Raw genomic sequence first — 19,940 nt, 5'->3', positions numbered from 1 at the left:
CATTTTGTTTCCTGTAGAATCACTGTCCAATTTGTAGAGGTTTGTCAGAGCTGAAGGTGGTTGTGTGTTTGGCTGTTCGAAAGTACTTCCATTGTTTATGAAAAGATGGATTCAGCGGGGCTGATTTAATTGCGAGCATGATGCGAAGTCACATCGACTGCCTAATTATGCTCCCATGTCGGCACACCTGTGCACTTTAATCTGCGAGTTTATCGGATCAATTATATGTTAAATGCAGGGTTGGCCGTCATTTCGAGTGCAGTTTCATTCCATAATGCTGATAAATGTGGGCAACCCACTATCACGCGTGGGGTTGAGGGGTGGGGGCAGGCGGGGCAAAAGTGGCAGTGCTTCAACTTTAAAATCCATCCCTGAAACAAATTAAATCTAATTACATTTTGCCAACAAAAAAAGAGGCAGTTCTTCAATGAATACAAGCCACATTAATTACACATTCAAAGCTACATACCTGCCCAGGTGACTGAACTGTCACCAGCTAGCCCTGAAATTCACCCTCTATGGAAGAACTGTGTGATATTATTTTACAAGCATCGGCTCCTTCTCACAACTCCATACAATAAGCTCACGGAAGCTCCTCCACTATTTTTTTAATACCTCGCTAGCAGCCAGAAAAAAGTTCACATTGTTCCAAGCTGAAGCACTCGGATGAGCCAAGGTTGAAGTTCTGATTTTGCAATTACAGGATTGTGAGATGGCCACGAATGCAGTGCAACACGGTTGAGGTGGGCTGTGTGAATCTGACGAGGTGAATGTTCAAAATCTGAGCTTCTCTCAGACTCTTGGGCCTTTTTTGGTGTTCAAAACACATCATGAATTAATTTAGATATTTCATGTTAGAGTGGTGGTGGTTGATGGGTTCTGCATACCAAGCTGTTATAGTAGATAATTAATTAACTTATATCAAAGATTGTTGAGGACAGGGGTGTATCGCCAACCTTCTCTTGTTTTCTAATGCAGGAAGTGATATTCCAGCATTTTCTTTTGGAAATAGATAATTGAATACTTGAGTGATTCAACTTTACTAGTTAATGTCTAATAATGACTGTGTCACATCAACAGTGTATGGAGGACTCCTGACCTGAGGCTGCAGGCTGCTCACCAATGAAGGGCACGGAGTTATAACCCAAAATAATCTCAAATGATGCTGAGGACAGGTTACTGCCAGTAACAGGCAGTCATACATGTCAGTGTGCATTTCCAGGTGGGTGATGGGTTGGTGTTGAAGATGTGATAGTGTTTATTTTCCTGGCTACTCCAGCAACTCCCACACTCCCAGTTAGGACATCTTGCAGGACCTCCTCAGTGATGCCCTTCTTGTTGATGGCCTCCATCCCATCTTGTGGAATGGTGGGGTGTTGACAGTGCAGTTCGTTGACACCGGGACATCCTCCTTCAGTGGCCCGTGTGTTTCCCAGTATCATGCTGTGATCACGATGGCAGAACGAGCGTGGCGGGGGAGCTAATTAGTTGCTTGATTTTGAAGTTAATCTTCACGTACCGAGTTGCCCTTCCTTCACGAACGCTTTCCCTGCCACTTAGGGTTACATTAAAAGCAACAGCAGTCAGAGGAACTAAGATATGTCTTACATCTTTTGAAATATTGCAGCTTTCATCAGTCCTGTGCAGGGAGCAAATCAGATGATTACACCGTTATTACTGTGTGACTGCAGTCCAGAAATTGGGCTTGAAACATATACCTTCAACATATGGTCCTTCCTTGCTTGTGGAGTAGGGTTTTTTAATGAAATGTTGTTTGAATATTCCTTATGCTTCAGCCATGCAGAGTTTCAGAGGGAAGAATAGCACAGAGGAAGATAACTTCAGCAAAATACATCAAATGAAGCTCAGAGAGTTGATCTACATAGATGGAAACCATGTAGTATAGATGTGCAGCTGAAAAAGACTGGCAAATTGCATCAAAATGTCATTTATAATAGAAAAAAAAATCACTGGATGCTTGAAAAAAAAAAAACTGAAATATTATGGGCTGTGACAGACTGGCACCCTATATAGCACATATTTCTTGCATTGGAACCTGTGCTTCTGGGATAGGCTTTAGACCACCGTGACCCTGCTTTAAAAGAAGAAAATGATGATTCAAAATGGATGGATGGATGGATAATAAAGCAAAACTATTTTTGTATGCAAGGATTCTTATATAATATGAATGAATGTCTAAAGTCTGTTTTTGCCCATATTCCTGGTATTTCATGTGGCATTTCCAGCACTAGTTACTTCAGTTGCAGTACAGTAGGCACCAGTATCAAGAACACTAGTCACAGATATTATAAGGGTGACTGTGTCATTGTATAATTCAAGCAACCTAATATATCCCTCTAGTATTTTTGTATAACTCTTCTGATTTTTCTGATTACTATTTTTAATTTTTTTTGGTACCCCAATACTTGACTAGTAGTTATAGCTCTTTTACAACTGCCTTTGAATTCTTAAGAAAGGTGCAATGCATTGTATATGGAATTTCAGTAATTAAAATCTACCTAAATAACATAAAAACCTGGATTTCTTCACATGACACTGTCCTAAAAAATTCACATTGACCCAATGACATGGGTAAACCCTGATGGATTCCCACCCTTTCACTCCCACATTAACCATTTAATCTCCAAAACCCTGCTTATCTGATTGGTACCGTTTTGTAAGTTTTGACTTGCGACGGTTCGACATGTATGCACTACATGTAATGTACTGCATCACCACAACTGTACCATCATGGCAACAATCCCTTGATTTGTGACACCATGTTGGACACCACAGAGCATGTGAGCTCAGGATAAAGATAACCCTAACCCTGAAGTACATCCATATCTGCACATACACCTGGCATGTCCACTGGTATGGGCTGACGGTGCAGGTTTGTGAAGGACAATAGTCATTCACTACCTGCCATGATTTCAAGGTTGAAACATCAAGCAAAAAGAGATTTAAAAAAAAAAAAAAAAAAAAAAGAACACCTAAACAAACATGCCAACTTGGTAATTAGGACTAAGGAATGAAATGTCAGTGATATGTCATCGGTGTAACCTGTTTCCGCAGGAAAAACAAATACAGATATGTATTTCAAATCTGTGTAGGATACGTTATGCGAGGAATTGCCAGTAAATGCTTGAAGATAATTGGGGTGAAAAGTAACTGCAGCAGCGAGGTATTGATGAACTAGGAAAGGTCACAGAGGACATTTTTAACAGGTTACGCTGAAGCTACAGAAGCCTACGTACAGCCTTGCCCTTGTAGAATACGCTTTTGGCTCCAGGGACAAACATATTCATCATTACCTTGGAAGAATAGTTTAATGATTTATGTACAGTAACCCTACACGGTTTTCTTTTTATATTTTTAATGATTTTCCTTTGTAGAGTCCATGTGTTCTTTCTTTCTTTTTCTTTTCTTTCTTTCTTTTTCTTTTCTTTCTTTCTTTCTTTCTTTCTTTCTTTCTTTCTTTCTTTCCACTTTGTGTAAGGTGAAAAAAAAGGTTTTAAATTGCTTTTCTTGTGCAGAGGAATATCAGACTGCAGAATGCAGCTGAGACCATTTGATTCAGAAATAGCCCCAGCAAAGAACATGATTCAAATTAAGAAGAAAATAACACAACTGCAAGTTCAGGTGGATTGAATTTTGTTGAAATGAAGAGTACTGCAAATGAAAACGTGGACTGTGAGCTTTACGTCTGTTGACTAGAGATTGAAATGAATGGGATGCTCCTCCTACTTTGTGATTAAGTTCTTAACCCCATTTCAAGCATTGCTCCTCCATGCCCTTTAAAAACGGCACCCATGGCCTCTAACTCAATATTACTGTTTAACAGAGGTGAGGTTCCATTAAGAAAACCATTTACTTCTACAGTTAAGCCCCACATTCAGCCTGGAATCTAGCACATGGAGGGCAACTTGCAACTTGTTAAATTCTCTTGGGTTGATTCTCCCAACCCCTGTTAACCTGGGGCAGTAGGAGGTGGGGGTGTTTAATTTCCCTCCTTTTTTTACACTTTGCCTCATAAAAAACCTGGCTGTTAACGTTGATGGAAATACTATAATTTTTTGGCATTGATGCCAGTTCTTCTGGCTCGGGGGATAGAAAGTGAGACCTGAATTCCTTGCCATCTCTGGGGAAAGATGGGGAGGGATTTTTTTTTCTGGTCGCCAAGGATTGTTTGGTAGGTCATTCAGGAATGCTGTGAGTAACACTAGTCAAGGAAAGGAATTTTTAAACATCACAGAGAAGCAAAGGACAGTTAATGGCTTTTTACCTACCCTATTTGCCCAGCCAGTAGTTTCTAAAATGCAATTTTCATGCCAAAAATTAAAAAAATGAAACGAAAAAGATCTCTTTCTAAAAGCATGGCATTCATCCGTTTTCTCCACTTTCCCTTTTTAATTTTTTTTTCATAAAAAACATTTTTTGCTGTTATAAAACCATCTGTATGTGACTGAGAAATCCTTTTTCCCAGAGTCATTCACTACGACGCTCACAGAAACATTTCACAGTGTTGCCCTGTGCTAAATACATTTCTAAAATTCATACCCCTTGTAGAAACTCTGTTTTGACACAAGTGTGCCATGACTGAAAGTGACCCACACTTTGCAGTTTATTAAAAGTTATTAACTGAGCCCATTCTGGCAATGATTCCATTTCCCTCCAGTCTCTTTCAGATGACCCTCTCAGGACTCACCAGTAAAAGAAAGAAGTCTTCATGGAAAACACAAAGACAGGTTGAACAATTTATGATCCTTTTCATCAGTGTTGTGTGCACACATTTTGATTTGCAGATAATAGTTCCTATTTGTTTTGTCACTAGGGTTAGGCACCCCAGGTTAAAGGGGGTTAAGGGTCGACACACGGAAAAAGCGAATGTACGCTGATGTGGTATCTCAGGATTCTTAAAGATGTCGACTTGTTCCCGGCTGTAATATTGATTTTGTTTATTTTATCTCTACGTCCAGTAAATGGAGAAAAGGAACAGCATGGGCACTCAGTAAATTTAATAACAAGCCTTTTTTTTTTTTTTTTTTTGTCCATGTGCACCTGTGATGTGGCTAAAAGGGACGTCCCTGCACTGACTGTTTGGGCTTCCGTCCTCTTGCTTTCAGCTCGGCTAATGAGGCACAGCTCCTTGACAGGCCCTGAAAAACTGGAAGTAACGCAGGAGGGAAAACGCTGTACTCCTGTATCCCCCCTTGTGCCTTCGGAGCGCAGTCATTAGTAGGTTGTCAGCGAAGCGCCGGAAAACGTCTACCTTCCAGACACAGCGAGTCGACGCCTCGCATCTGCGTGTCGACTTACAGGAGTGTAAATTATCGTTGGACCCACAGTGCCTCTGCTGCCTGCTTCTCGGGTCAGCTCTTCTTTCCACCTCAAAGAGCGAAATGAAAGTGGGAACCGGGAGTGCACACAAAATTGAAATACATAAGAATAATTTGAGGAATACATCTTTTTATATAAAACACTAAATGTATGAATTGAAGTTTTGAGGAAATGAAAATTCAGGAGAGAGATATTAGACCAAATCCCTGGTCCCTGGCCAGCTGTCAGTCAAAGTATATAAACTCCTGCTAACTCTCTCGCTCCCACATGCACTGCTGTCTGCAAACCCACCACCATCCCTCTTTTCTCCAAAAGTGTCCCAATGAGAGGGCTTCAGACAACTTTGAACTTAAAGACGAGATGGAGCGGTAGGTAGTAATGCAGTTATAGATGACCCTAGTACTCTAAGGAGGCAGGTTCAAATCTCACCTACTACGATAGTACCCTTGAGCAAGGTACTTAAACTACAAAAAGAGATGAGCATCGACTGAAGACACAAGTGGAAAGTATGCTAAATATTGCCTGAAATGAACGACCACGGTGTATTACATCCGAATATTTACGATACAAACCTTCACTGTAAACTCTCTTCTCTGAGTTTCATGCATTTCTGTAAGCTATACAGTAATATCATAGGACTCAATGACCCGTTGACACCTACCAACGCATTAGCATATTGTGCTTATATTATCTACAACAACACCAACAGTTTACAGTGTTGTGCTTTTATCTATTTATTTAGGTTAACTGCACTTCATTTATTCCTGAACTGTTAAACTACCCGCCTTTCTCTCGCATACAGAGATGATGTATCTGAGAAAGGGTTTGGCCAGACCCCTTGACATTTTAACTCTTCCTCATTCAATGAGAAGTTTTGCTGGTAGGTGATTCAAGACCTTCCACAGTCTGTAATCTTGGTGCTGGAAAAAAAATCCTAGCAGTCATCACTTTCCTGGAAATTCTATACAACTGTTCTTGGGAATGTGCACAATCTTTCAGCAGCTCATTCTCTGCCCCCCTCCCCCCCTTTTTCCAGTCTTGTCTGATTCCCCCAGCCTCTCTACCCGTTTGTCTGCTTTATTCCAACCACACGACAGACTCAGGCTTTGCCGCGGCTTGAACAACTTGAGATCTCCCTTTGTTTTCCCTTTGTCTGCTTATGGCCTCCAATTGTTTTCAGTCCACAACAGATTTCCCCCCTTTGTTTTCATCCTTTGCGTTTGCTCTCCCTCGCCATCTCAGCCCAGTTCTGCGCTGCATTCTGATCTTTCTTTCCCTCTGATTTCCTGCTTTTATCTGCAACTTTGCAAGTATGTGCAGTTGACTGCTGTGTCTGGCTGTGCCATTACTAATACAGCCCTTAGCGCCCTGTAACTAATGCCTCCTGACAGAGTCCAATGCTGGGTTGCCACACGACCAAACCATCAAAAGATTACATCCTCCCTTGTATCCATATTCTCCGACAAGCTCACGAAAGCTACCTCTGCGTCCCGCGCTGTGTTATGCTGAGTGTTTCTGACAGGACGCTGACATGGGCTTTACACTCTGAGACACTCTAAAGGTCAGCGGGTTAATATGTACAGTAATTACCTGGACATGTGCTGACAATATACATGAACCTTTTTGCACTATTTGGAAGTTAATTTTAAATTAATGTCAAGATGGCAATGCCTATCTGTACAGCCAAGGCTACTGTTAAACATAAGACTGTGTTTGAGAACTTATATAGAACTACTGTTTCTTGGGTATTCTGTATTACCTTTGCAGCCAGTCAAAGTGGAAATTAAATTGTGTTTTATTTCCAATACCTCTATGTACCTCTGCATCGAGGCACCACGTACATTCTGTCCCCGACAACTGCAATGACTGAGATGTGTGACTTGAGATGTCTACAGTGCAGACAGTTACATGCACACCCAACTGTAATCTTATGGAAGTGAACCGCAAAGAGACTTTTGGCCACTTATGGGGTCTATTTTTACATTTGTAAAGACAACAAAAGCCATGGGGGAAAATGCAAGGAAACATGAAGAATTTTATTGACAGACTTATTAAATTGATTTTCTTCAAAGACACTTAAAATGTTCATTAATCTGTACAGTTGGGTAAATTTTACTGGAGCAATTTTTGAAAAGTGCTTTTGTCAATTGTATTAAAGGAGGTGCAATTTGACTCCATAGTTTGAGTGCAAGGATAGAGCTGTAAATATCATGCCAACTACTGCTCACTTAAAAAAACAAAAAAAAAAACAACAATAATAATAATAATAATAATAAGCTTCTCAGTGTAGTTCTCAACTGGCAGCCATGTACACATTATATTTATATGTAAGTAATCCATAATCCATTATGTACAATCCTGTTACACAGTTGCTTTGTCCATAAAAAAATTTGAACTTTATACTTGTAAAGCTCTGCGGAATCAATCCGAGGCACTTATTGGCATACATTAATAAAATGAACTAAGAACACTGTAAAGTGATTTTACACTGTGTACTGCAATCAGCGCCAGAGATGTCCAGGCTTTCCTGCCAGTGATGTGTCTCTGTTGACCCTAAACTCTCCACATTCTGGAATAATTCCTACTGGGGCCCATCCAAAGGGAGATCCCGTTTCCTCTTCCCTTTCCTCCTGCCGATATCGGCTTTCGGATAGCTCCTTGTAACATGTTAACAAGTTCCACTGCCAATTTTCCGTGGCCTTTGTCACTGAAACGAGCAATAATTATAAGCCATTTAAAGTCACCGAGGCCCAACTCTCACTGTGTGAATTCCTCTCGTTGGGATTTCTGTGCCTCATTCTCTTTCAGTGGACAAGAACGCTGCAGAGTAGATATCTTCATAAATGGTGAGTCAACATATATACGGACACTGTTGCTTCACAGATATGAACAGCCTTTTTGTTATTTTATGATACATTTTTTTTATCAATTCCTGAAACGGAACATGTGGAGTGTATCGTTATTATAGTTGATGTTGTCATTTATTCAGTATTCATTAATTTATTCATTTACCTGATAGTCTTCTCCAAAGGAACTTAAAATTTTAGCTTTGTACACTAAGCTGCATAAAACCTGTACCTTTTGACTGGAAGGTGGTAACAATTTTATTCAAATTATTAAAAGAATCAAATAAGACAATACCGACACAGATTACGTATGAGGTTGTACAGCTAGAACTCGTTGTAAGCAGTTCCAAACTGTGTGATTATATGGATCTTCAAGTGTTTCTTGAAGGTCAGAAGGAGGAGCACAGTTTTGATGTTCTGAAGAAAGCCCATTCCACAGCTTGGGGACTATGAGAGAGAAATGAGCAATCATTTTTAGTGCATCCAGACCGACACAGAGAGTCGGCAGCCAAAGCCACGGCAGAGATTTTGTGGTGGACAGTTAGCAGAGATTAGAGTCTGGGGGTAGACAGGGACAGAGCCATGTGGGGATCTGTAGGACATGCTGAAAGTCGAAAGAGAGAAATAGTGAAATGCAGCATTCGGGACAATTAATTATTAATACTTGTGTCACAGTGGACTAAAAAGAGAGATGCAGAACTGTTCTGCTACGACTGAACTTTAAACACAGGTTTCTGCCAAATAAGGGCTTACTCACTGGATCTAAAAAGCGTCCATTGTGCGCAGCAGGTTTTCTGTTAGGCATATCTATCAGTCAATCGGTCGTCAATCAATCAATCAGTCAGTCAGTCAATCTGTGGACGGATGGATATTGACCATTTCAAGGATGTACCAGATCTTGATCAAACGAAGGAACCAATAAAAATGAGAATTAAGCGCGACACCACCTGCTACCTTGATGACCGTCAGCTGCCGAGAGCATTCTGTCAGCACCCTGGACAGCGCCCCCATCCGCCATCCTCAGCCTTGGAAGACTGACATCGTTTTTTCATCAAGTGTTTCAAAATGTTGCCAGACGTGTCATATATTTTTTTTTTTTTGTCCCCTCCCAGAACTAATAATTCCTCATATTATAACTGCAACCCCACTCGTCCTCCAGGACAGTTTGCTAAGATGCACGCGAGTTTCATATTTATGTTGTGTTGCAGCACAATTAATCAGCCGGAGGGGGTGTATTTTACAAAGATACCGATCCCTTGCCTCTCCGAGCCCCGCTCTTCACTCAGCCCATCCTCTTCAGTTCACGGATCCCCCGCACTCCTTAGGGTGGCGCACCGCCCGGTCCAGCAGCATCTCCTCCTCCACCTCCCGGCACCTCGGGGGGAAAGACAGGATCGATGTTTGTCAACACTAAAAGCGGGCTCCACGTCCAGGATCGCGCCGTCCGGTTCCCCCCAGTACCACCTCCCACGCACTTTGTGTGGTACAGTCCCACCCAGCCGCCGTGCAACGCAGCCGTCCTCTGTGATCTCGGCACCTCCCCCCTGGTTTCCCTCTCTCTCCTCCTCGGTCCACCTTCACCGACATCCCTGCCGCACTTCAGCATCCCCATCCTTCGGGCTCGCGGCGTCAAATCAGAGCGGATATTTCACTCTCTCTCTCTCTCTCCCCCCAGCCCCAGCCCCACAGCCCCACACCCACCTCCACGCATCGTCCCCCATCACTTCTCTCCGGAGAACCCGCGCGTCTCCTTCTCTCTCCTCTCGCGCACAGACGCACGCACGCAACCCGGCCCCGCAACCGCCGAGGATCCGTGCGTGCGACCGCGTCCGTGCCCGCCCCCCCCCGCCCCTACCACACACACAGACACACACACACACACACACACACACCCCGAGCATGAGCAGGACTGCCAGCTCGTCCGCAATCCCGCTTCAGAGGTCGAGCTTCCAGCATGAGAGCTGGATCTGCGCGCGCCACGAAGAGAAGTTCTGCGTCGTCGGACTAAAGCGCGGGGGACCGGGGCTTCCGAGCGCTGGGGAGGATCACATTTAGGTGAGAACTGCCTGCCTTTGGTCTCCCCCTGAGTCTCACTGGGTCGCTGGGCGCGCTCCGGGGGGACGATCGCCCGACGGGGGAGGGCGGGGGGGGAGTTATTTCGGCGCGGCGCGTCCTAGGATCGCGGCCGCGCGCGCCTCCCGTTTTCAGGGACCGTGTTTGGTTGCTTGGAAGGGTGCAAGTGGAGGTGTTTGGCTGTCGCGATGCGACCGCGTTTTATTCCAAGTTTGTACTCACAGCAGACGCGGCAGCGCGAGTCTCAGTGACTTTTTTTTTACATGTGAAAGGAAAATCAGCGCGAAAACTGGCGATGCGCCGCCGTTGTTTTCGCCAAAAGTCGGAGCAGCTCGCCCGATTGTTTTCTTTACACACGTTGCAAATGTTACATGTGAAATGCAAAGTGTGAACGCAGAGTGCATGGATGAGCAGTGAAGAGCGGGGGGTCGAAATCTGTGTTCAGTCCACGCATCACTTCTTCCTCTCCACGAACCACACGTAGAGCCACAGCATAGCAGACCTCAGTGCCACTCAAAAAAAAAAAAGAAAAAAGTGGTTTAAATTCTCATAAGAAGGGATTGTCCCTGGACGGGACTGCCTCTCAGTCATACTCTGTTGTGCAACTGAGAAGAAGAAGGTATTATAATGCTGCGATGGTGGGATTTTTATTATTGTGTGTGTGTGTGTATGGTTATATACATAATACATATATGGTTAATATGTATTTTCTTCGAGATTTTAGTATGCATAACTGATGCATTTACTTAATTTCCATTTCCAGTGATGGTGGAACACTCTTATGAACAGACTGGTCGCGAAGGCTGCGCACATGTCATGCGAAGTTGTTCATTGAATCGCTGTCACAGTTCAGAAGAGAAAGTGGCGCTACGTTTCAACTACATTCGTTGCTCCGTCGCGTGCGTGGAGCGATGATCAGTCAGTCAGTCAGTCAGTCAGCGCGCAACCTGTGAAATTCATCCCGAAGCGCAGAATAATATCGTTTATCATAACTGTGTTTCTTATGTTCTGAAACGGTGAAGGTTGGGTGCTGCAGGAAAAAGTACTGTGTTGAATCCGTTTTAAAATACATTCACTTTGTGTGTGCGCGCGCGTACTCACACACACACGCACACGCACACACACACACACACACACACACGCACACACACACACACAGAGACACACACAGGACGCGGGTGCCTTGCCTGTGAACGTTTTGACTGCGACCTGTAGGGGGAGCTCGCGCACTTCAGCGTTCCTATTGGAAACGCCAATTAACGGTCTGTTAATTGAAAGAATTAGAAAAAAAAAAAACAAAAAAAAAACTGAGCTGTTTCAATAACACTCACGGAGGTGACAGACGTTGCTTTCCTCATCTTCATGCATATACCAAATATGGGGTTTCGCCTACAAAGGAAGGCAGACATAGCATAAAGTTAAAGTTACATTTTAAGAAATAGCCTGTCTATAGAGGCATCATTGAAGCTCTACATATGACTGAGTCACTTTTCATTCTGAGCTGGATTGCAAAAAAATATATGCATCGGGTTGGTTAGTTGCTTGCTTGGATGGTTGATTTGTATTTTAAAGGCTAGTATTAACATGTTATGACTTTCTTTAGTGGCTGTTTGCATTGCCATATTGTGCTATTGAACGAACAATGTCAGGAAAGTTTGAGAGAAACGTTTTTAAAAGAAGATCATTTCTGATGAGTCAGTTTCAGGGTATAACGTTTTCAGAAAAGACTTTAAAGCTGCACCAAAATACAGGCGTCCTCCAAAGTGGTGTTACAAAAGAACTGCATTTCAGTGGCTTTTTTGAAAAAATATTATACGTTGTATTTGGGTATTTTATAAGTTTGGGATTTTACTGCGGTTATTTTAAGATGAACTGGATCCAGAAATACAAAGCTGATCTTTGAAGATCAGGATCTAATGTGTTTATGTCAAAATATACCGGAATTGAAAACACAAAGATAATATTTTCATCCAGCAATAGTCGCAAAAATTCTTCATCACTTCACATGCAGATCAGCTTTATTAATGAGTTTATTAATGCTGCAATGGTGGGATGATTTCAAATAGGTGAAGAATTTGTCCTTCTCTCCAAGAGGAAAGTCAGCGTTCATGCTTCATGGTTATGTATTAAAAAGTAAACATCTCCTCTGATGAAAGTGAATACATCATTATACTTTTTCACCCTAGTTTTGTCTGTTTCGATGACCACTCTGCGTGATTTAATTATACAAACTTTAATTAAATTCAGTTTATTATTTTTTTGTTAGCCGACAAGTCTTTTGTCTTTGATGCATTGACTAAGCTTGCACTGAAAATATTCTAGCCGTTTTGAGTGTCCATTGCAGTCAAATAAGTTAACGGAGATATTGACCTGGGAGCTATTAAATACACTCATTTGATCGTTCCCTCGTGTCCAGGAAAAAAAATAAAAATAAATCCTGTTATTGAAATGGCTCCTATTTCATCATCAACCTTTGTGTTTGAAACATGAAATACTAGTTAAGTTTTTCAAGCGCAGTCAATGCTATGTCTTCATTGCCGTTTTTCCTAAATGTTATTGACTGCTTTTTAACTTATGACATGAGAGACTAGGCTTATACAACATCAAGTACTGGCCTCTACTGGCTGGAGGGATACTATGTGAAATGAGCTCTTTACAGTTCACATGGGCAAACATTCTTCTTTAGTGTATATGTAGCATGTAGGGCAAGCTTAACACTGAGTACGAAAAAAAGTGAATGAAACTTAGAATGAAGCATGCTCACCCCTCAAGGAATGTGTCTTGATTTTTTGTTTGAAAACGTGTGTGGTCCTGGAACATTTAAGAGTTAGATATGCATACATACTGTACATATAGATATATAATCTTCTTTAGTGTGTATACTGCTTTTGTAAAAATAAATACTTTAATGGAAAACATTGTCATTTAGTCAGGACTCAACATTACAATTATAAATGGCAAATTAATTACACATGTTATGCCAAGTTAATTACACAAGTTTATAATAGGGAACATTTAGCATTGATGTGTATAGATGTGGTTATATGTATAGATGTGGTTATGTCTATGGCCGTATTCAAACAGTTTTTACCAATATAGATATGGCTATACATGACAAAACAACTAAGTGCATATAACTGGTTTTCGTAATATGCATTTCAAGTAAAGCATATTTCAAATTTAACATTCATGTATACAGTTATATTTTTAATGTATTCCCTCCCCTCATTCTAAAAATATGCATGTACTATTTCCCAGTACCCCCAACCCACAGCAAAAGAGAGTGCTTGACAGCTGAAGGGAGCCTAATGAACCTCCTGCTTGATAAATCGATTAATAAATGAGCATTTCATACTTGTGGAATTCATAAAGGCTAAGACATCAATAAATTATTATCTAAATACCTGTGCTGGCCTTAGGAGGAGCAGCAGAGACAAAGATGCTAGTTTCAAATCTTCAGATTCAACACTGTTTGTGTCATGAGCTCTTAACAACGCACCTTTCATATCGGTAGGTTTCGTAAGAGTGTCAAAAGCCCGGAACAATACCTCACCTCACTTATTGTTTCGATACATTTATCTTGAGAATGTTGACTTTCAGCAAAAAGCCAAAAATAGTAAATGGTTGAGTGGTAGTGGTCTGGCACAACCAGGTTTGCTCAGAATGCTGTTCTTGTACTCAGTACCACAGCATTAGCAAACCATTATAAGAGGAGCTGTGACGTTTCCTGACACTATAGTATTGCACTTGGACGACTTTGGTTGCAGTCTTCTCCTAATGATGCTGAAAGGTGATTTGGGACAGGGTGTGAGGTGTTATATTTTAAATGAGAAGATAGGGGTCGAGAGAGAAAAATAGAGAGAGCAGTACATGTGGTCCCTTACGATGGTTTGACTTCTGATTTTTTTGACTTTAAGATGCTGAGCTGGCGATAGACAGTCAATAGAAACTGTACTTCGAATTTTGAATTTAGATTTTTTTTCCTGGGCAAGCGATACGCGGAGTGATACTCTCTCGTGATACTGGGCAGCGACAGCGATCCACATCTCCCATTCTGTCATGCGCAGGTGTGTATTACGCGTATTAAATGCATTTTCAACTTATGATATTTTCGACTTATGATGGGTTTGGTGGAACGTAACCCCATCGTAAGTCAGGAACCACCTGTATAGTTTAACATCAGTAGAGAGAGCAGTATAGTGTAGTCCTTATCGACTGTAAGCCCTATGGATCCTAACTACAACACAGAGGAACTGTCACTCACAAAAAACCGCACACGTATACTTGCTTCGGACACCAAAGGGCAGGATGGCAGGATGTCCATGATTACCACACTTCTGAAATATTGTTCAGAAAACCCACATTTCAAAATCTAAACATAAGTTAATACTGTATATGCACATCAAAAAGCATGCACTACATTGCAAAGCATATATTAAAACACAGAAAGAACTATACAGAACCTTGACAGGTTCGAATGAGGGAGAGACAAAGTTTTCAAAACACTTTCATTGGCATTCAAGCATTAACTGCTACCAGAATTACTAAACCCTGTACTTAGTATTCAATGCATCACCAAATGTATTTAAAAGAAACATGTAATTAAGACATCCATTAGAATTCCAATTAACAAAGTTACTGTTGTTAAAGGGACCTAGCCCATTTATATCAGAATACTTAGTTCCTAACAATAGCTTTAAAAAACCCGCTGTGCTCAAACCTCCTCCAAATTTTAAGGGGATAACACAAAATATGTAATTAATCAGTAAAAACTATTAATGTACTGCACTAACTAAGCACTGAAATGTTTGTTTTTGCTCAGCATCTCTGGGATTCTTAAACTGAATATAGGGAGTACTAGCATTTGGGCTTAACCTTGACTGTATTCCCAGACTCAGCATCTATCTCCTATTGCGGCTTGACGAAACGCTTAATTATGCCCCGAGAATTTGGCCATGTCATTGCATGTGCCCTACTTACCATTAAGAATGCATGGAATGAGTTGTGAGGAGGGATTTACGGAGTTCAGAAATCAGGGAGAAGGCACGTGCGATGCCTATTTTTGTACTGTGCTTATACACAGAGGGTGAATAAGCATTGTGTTGAGACGTGTGGGGGCACGGTATTTGCATAACAATAAGTGGCTATCACTTCACTCCCAACTTATCTTTGCTTGAGGTAGCTTTACGCAGTGGTGCACCGTGGAAGACTATGTGGGATGACTTTAAACTGATAGTGACGGTAATGTGCTGAGTAAACAAAAAATGAAAAATTAAACAACAAACTGAGGTTACACAAGTACCCCAGGGCCCGACCTGCCGTGTGCTTTGTGTCGGCGTACATGCAAGGGTAGGATAGAAAGCCTCACCCCCCCCCCCCTCCCCCCACACTGTGTAGGTAATACAGCACACCTACCAGCTGGGTTGCCCTCACTCAAATCCAAGGAGACTGTTGAGATCATTAATAAACAATGGCAACCTGGCGGGGGGAGGGTATCCTGCCAGCTGGCATCTCTTCACTACTGTTACAACCCCCCTTCAGATACCGTGTGAAGTCAGTGCCAGGACTTGCAAAATAAATGCCCGAGGAAGGAATTCCACGTGTGCTTCGACCTGGCAGTTCTGGCCATCTCTGGAAACTCCGTCAGTGTTCCTCTTTTGCTGTCCCCTTATTTTGTGTAGTTTTAAAAAAAAACTGATACAGCCTGGCCTTTATTTCACCAGTCCGATGAGGGTAAATAAAAACAATCCTCATTCCCGTGGATGACTCGTCCTTTAGAAGTCCTTTTGTGATAAGGTAGCTGTGTGCTGAATCACATCCACTTCCCACGTGCTTGTGGCCTCCTGCCGTGTTTTGTTCATGATTCAGTGAAGAGTGGCCGCCCTGTGACCCTCACCCATCATGTTCTGATGTTCTGTGTCTTCACCCAATTTCTCACCCATTTTCACTGGCAACAAATCCATGGCGACACAGGTGCAAATGCTAAGTTTCCTCATTTCATTAATGATGACCCAGCGAGGACACGTACCGACACCAGTACCTCCTTTATTCCGTCATCTGGAAAAGATAGCATCCGCTAAGAACGTTTTAAATCCATTCTTACAATCATGACATTAAAACATGCAAATGTAATTGTCTCCTGCATTCACTAATTAATTATCAGTACTTTCTTATCTATTGCTTGACTTTGTTGATCTGGGTCCCATCCTAGAAGCACAGACTGGAGGGCAGAGCACAATCTGTACAGGATGTCAGTTCATCACAATGCAAACACTCACCTGTTCACTTACACATACACACAATGGCAGAAATTCACAGTCACCGGGTCACTTGAAATATGTTTTTGGGCAGTGGGAGGAAACGCGGGAAAACACATAGGGTCCACGTAAACCCCACACAGAGAGAACTTTATCTGAACGCACAGCCAAAAAACAGAGCAGATTCTGTGAGGGAATTAGCGTTACCTGCTCCACCACTGCTACCCAATATCTTAAAGATTGTCCATATATATTTAATTGTTATGTGTAATTGGACACATGGTAATAAAACTCTCTCAGCTGATAAGCAATCAACTGTTATATCTTTAATGACTCGGCAGTCTGCTGTAACAGAGTCCAGGAGGCACATGGTTAGTCCAGAGTAAGAACTGAGAAACACAACACCCTCTATATTTTCCACACAGCCGTAATTATTTTAAAATCTTGTTTCCTTAACAGGGTTTCCTCTAATGAATTCAGTGTTTAAAAAAGACACAGCAGTTTCATTAGATGTTGCTCATTCTTGGCTGGGGCCAGGGGTGGGAAGGGGGGGGGGGGCTATAGGACAGTGGAAGTAAGGATTATAGAGACCTTTCACACATTAATCCCATGATCCCAGTAAGGCTTTTCACACATTTCTAAAGAGCAACGGTCATGTCATCTGAGATGTATTACAGCAGATACACGTCTCAATCTTCTCTGAGCTCACCATGCATGCCATTGTTTGGGCTTTGCGCTTGCTTGTCTGGATCAAGTGTGACTGTTGCATCTCTGTGTTTGTGGTCTGAATCAACAGATTATGCAGATTAACAGTCAATCTTGCCTCATCAATTATCAACCATCTATCCACCCATCCATGATCAGTAGCAGTTTATCCAACTCAGAGTTGCAGCCTGTTCAGCATTGAGCAGAGGGCAGAGTTCACCTTGTGTGGATCTCTAGACTATGATAGATTTGCAGAAATCACAGCCATAATTACTTTTTCTTTATCATACAGTGCCACTTTGCTCCTTTATATATTGTAACAATATATAGTTTATGGATAGCATAACACATATTGACATCCTTCCCGTTGTTGAAGTGGTTTATGTAGTTGCTCCAGTTCACAATCCAAAGCTGAGGAATGCGTTTGTTGAGCTCTACAGTTGCATGCTCTGTAAGATTCATCCAGAATGTTCAGCAGTGGGTACTTCTGCTGCCTAAGTGATTGCGTACTCTGTGCCCCAGGGGACTCTTGTCTCCATCTGTCATGAGCTGCCATCCCCCTCCCGCTTTCCTCTTACGTCAAGGTCTATCGCTGACTGATTTCGCAGTGTCTCCGGTCAGGGCTGCATTCTCCAGAACAGCTAGCTCAATACGCAATGCTCAGCCATCCTGCAGACCACACATGCAAAACTTTGAAAAGGACCATTAGCCATCTGTGTGAAAAGGTTCTCCAGCTTTGGGAGTTATGTTTTATTACAGGGACCTCCAAGGAGTGATATCATTCTTTGTGACAGACAGACGTGTGCCAGGAGGCCTGCGGTGTCATCACGCTGAAGCTATGTTTCTGCTTTCACTCAGCTCTGTCTTTTAGCACGTTAATCTTGTCTTACATTGGAAATTTTAAATGTGTTATGTCCTGGCAAAATGGAACATATGTTTTTGGATATCTCATAGAATGATGTTGCATATTGTTGTTTCACATTGATTTATTGGTGATATAATGCATCAGGTACTGTATAGCTGATGTATACTCACTAATACACTAACAAAATTAAATACTACATTTTTTATATTTTCTTTGAATCTGTGTATTTGGTTCTTCTTCTTCTTCTTCTTCTTCTTCTTCTTCTTCTTCTTCTTCTTCTTCTTCTTATTATTATTATTATTATTATTATATAGATGTACAATTAAAATGATGGATAAGTGATTTTATTAATTGGGTGGTACAGTGGGTAGTGCTGTTGCCTAACAGCATCTGGGCTCTCTGGGCATAGGTTCAAATATGGCTCAGTCTGTGCAGGTTTGTATATTTTCCCCATGTCTGCATGGGTTTCCTCTGGATATGCATGTCTCCTCTGACAGTCTGCTGACATGCAATTTAGGTAGATTGATTTTATTAAACTTTGAACCTTTTTCACATTTTTAAAAATTTTGCAAATCGTAAGAACTGCAGGTCTTTACAAATAGTTCAGGTGCACTTAAAGGTACACCTGTTTCATTTATTAGACCTTTAGATAAAGTAGCAAACAACTATTTTACCGATTTCTTGAAAAAAAATTGAGTAATTAGCAAAAATTTCCTGGATATCTATTATTCCAGTATACTTATTTCTTTTCTGTAATATAAGCAAAAATATACATATTATTTACTGGTCAAAGTTACTGTATACATTGCCAGAATTTTTTTATTGTTTTGCTTCATATATATTGGGTTTTCATTAATATAGGCTGTGTTACATATTCGAAGCTAGACAGCCAGAGAGAAAAACTAGAATTTCCAATTCATTTTCTGAGCGAAACATATTTCTGCATACTTTCAGTATTGTGTATTAATATTAAGAGGGTGCTCTTTATTGATTTATATGCAGCTGCTAATCGGCCTGCTTTTCGGCTGTGGCCAGAAAAAGCTGACTTCTGAAAGGAGAGGCTAAAAGCGCTATCTGTGTCGATTTCAAAAAGTTTGAAAGCCAAGCTGCGGAATAGGAAATGTGTGCATGAAGATGTCCTGGATTTTACATGATGAGACTCCAGCAGGCCGAGGCATAGAGCCTGTCTAGCTGATTTAACAGTAATTACCAAGACCTATTTTCTCTGCCTTTCCTCTGCCACCCAGAAAAAGATGCCATTCTTTTATCTTGTCACTGCACGATCATGTAATGGGGTAGCGACTATTAAGGGTGGGATTTTAGCAGGATTTTTCCGTTTCCTTTGGGGCATTAAGGATAACACAGTTGGGGGTGGGGCAGGGCGGGGGACAGGGAGGGGAGAGCTGTAGGTCTTAGGCGGAGTTACTGGAAAAGACATTCCACACCGCGAAGGATTAATGCCGTCAAATTAGAACTCGGGGAACACATCAGCATTTTTCACCAAAGAGTCGCAGTGAGAGAGCTCGAAATTCCCTTCTCCTAAAGAGCTCATCTTTGCCATGATGAAAGAAGGGGCTCGGAATAGCTTCCCTCAGGGAAAAGCATGACATTAAAATATAAAATATTTAGGTCAAAATGGTAATGACTTGAAGTGTCCCAAAAGGACTTACAACACTAGAAAAAAGGACAAAATAGGCTAATAAATATAACATTTCCTATAATATTATAAATAGATGTGTACAGTTATAATGTAGGGGGGTGCGGTGGCACAGCAGGTTTGGCTGGGTCCTGCTTTCCGGTGGGTCTGGGGTTCAAGTCCTGCTTGGGGTGCCTTGTGATGGACTGGTGTCCCGT

General features: G+C 41.7%; 1 protein-coding gene and 1 long non-coding RNA gene across 3 annotated transcripts in view; one reads left to right on the top strand and one right to left on the bottom strand.

Annotated features, from left to right (window-relative positions):
- Positions 1–7,355: 7,355 nt before the first annotated feature.
- On the bottom strand, positions 7,356–9,968 carry LOC108927198 (uncharacterized). Of its 2 annotated transcripts, XR_003797769.1 has the most exons (4): positions 9,888–9,968; positions 9,134–9,561; positions 8,944–9,040; positions 7,356–8,790 (listed from the first exon to the last, which is right to left on the bottom strand). It is a non-coding gene; the product is annotated as an uncharacterized LOC108927198 (long non-coding RNA). The 2 variants fall into 2 exon arrangements; XR_003797768.1 differs by having other exon boundaries at positions 8,944–9,561.
- Positions 9,969–10,169: 201 nt separating this feature from the next.
- The window catches only part of LOC108927221 (BMP/retinoic acid-inducible neural-specific protein 1), a 97,833-nt gene continuing 88,062 nt past the window's right edge, over positions 10,170–19,940 (top strand). The window contains exon 1 of the mRNA XM_018740358.2: positions 10,170–10,241. The gene's annotated coding sequence lies outside the window, so the exon portion shown is untranslated. The remainder of the gene's footprint in view (positions 10,242–19,940) is intronic.

This window comes from Scleropages formosus, chromosome 6 (genome assembly GCF_900964775.1).
Source record: "Scleropages formosus chromosome 6, fSclFor1.1, whole genome shotgun sequence".
Classification (NCBI taxonomy): domain Eukaryota; kingdom Metazoa; phylum Chordata; class Actinopteri; order Osteoglossiformes; family Osteoglossidae; genus Scleropages; species Scleropages formosus.
The sequence above is the reverse complement of the archived record's forward strand: the minus strand, read 5'-3'. Positions and strand labels throughout refer to the sequence as shown.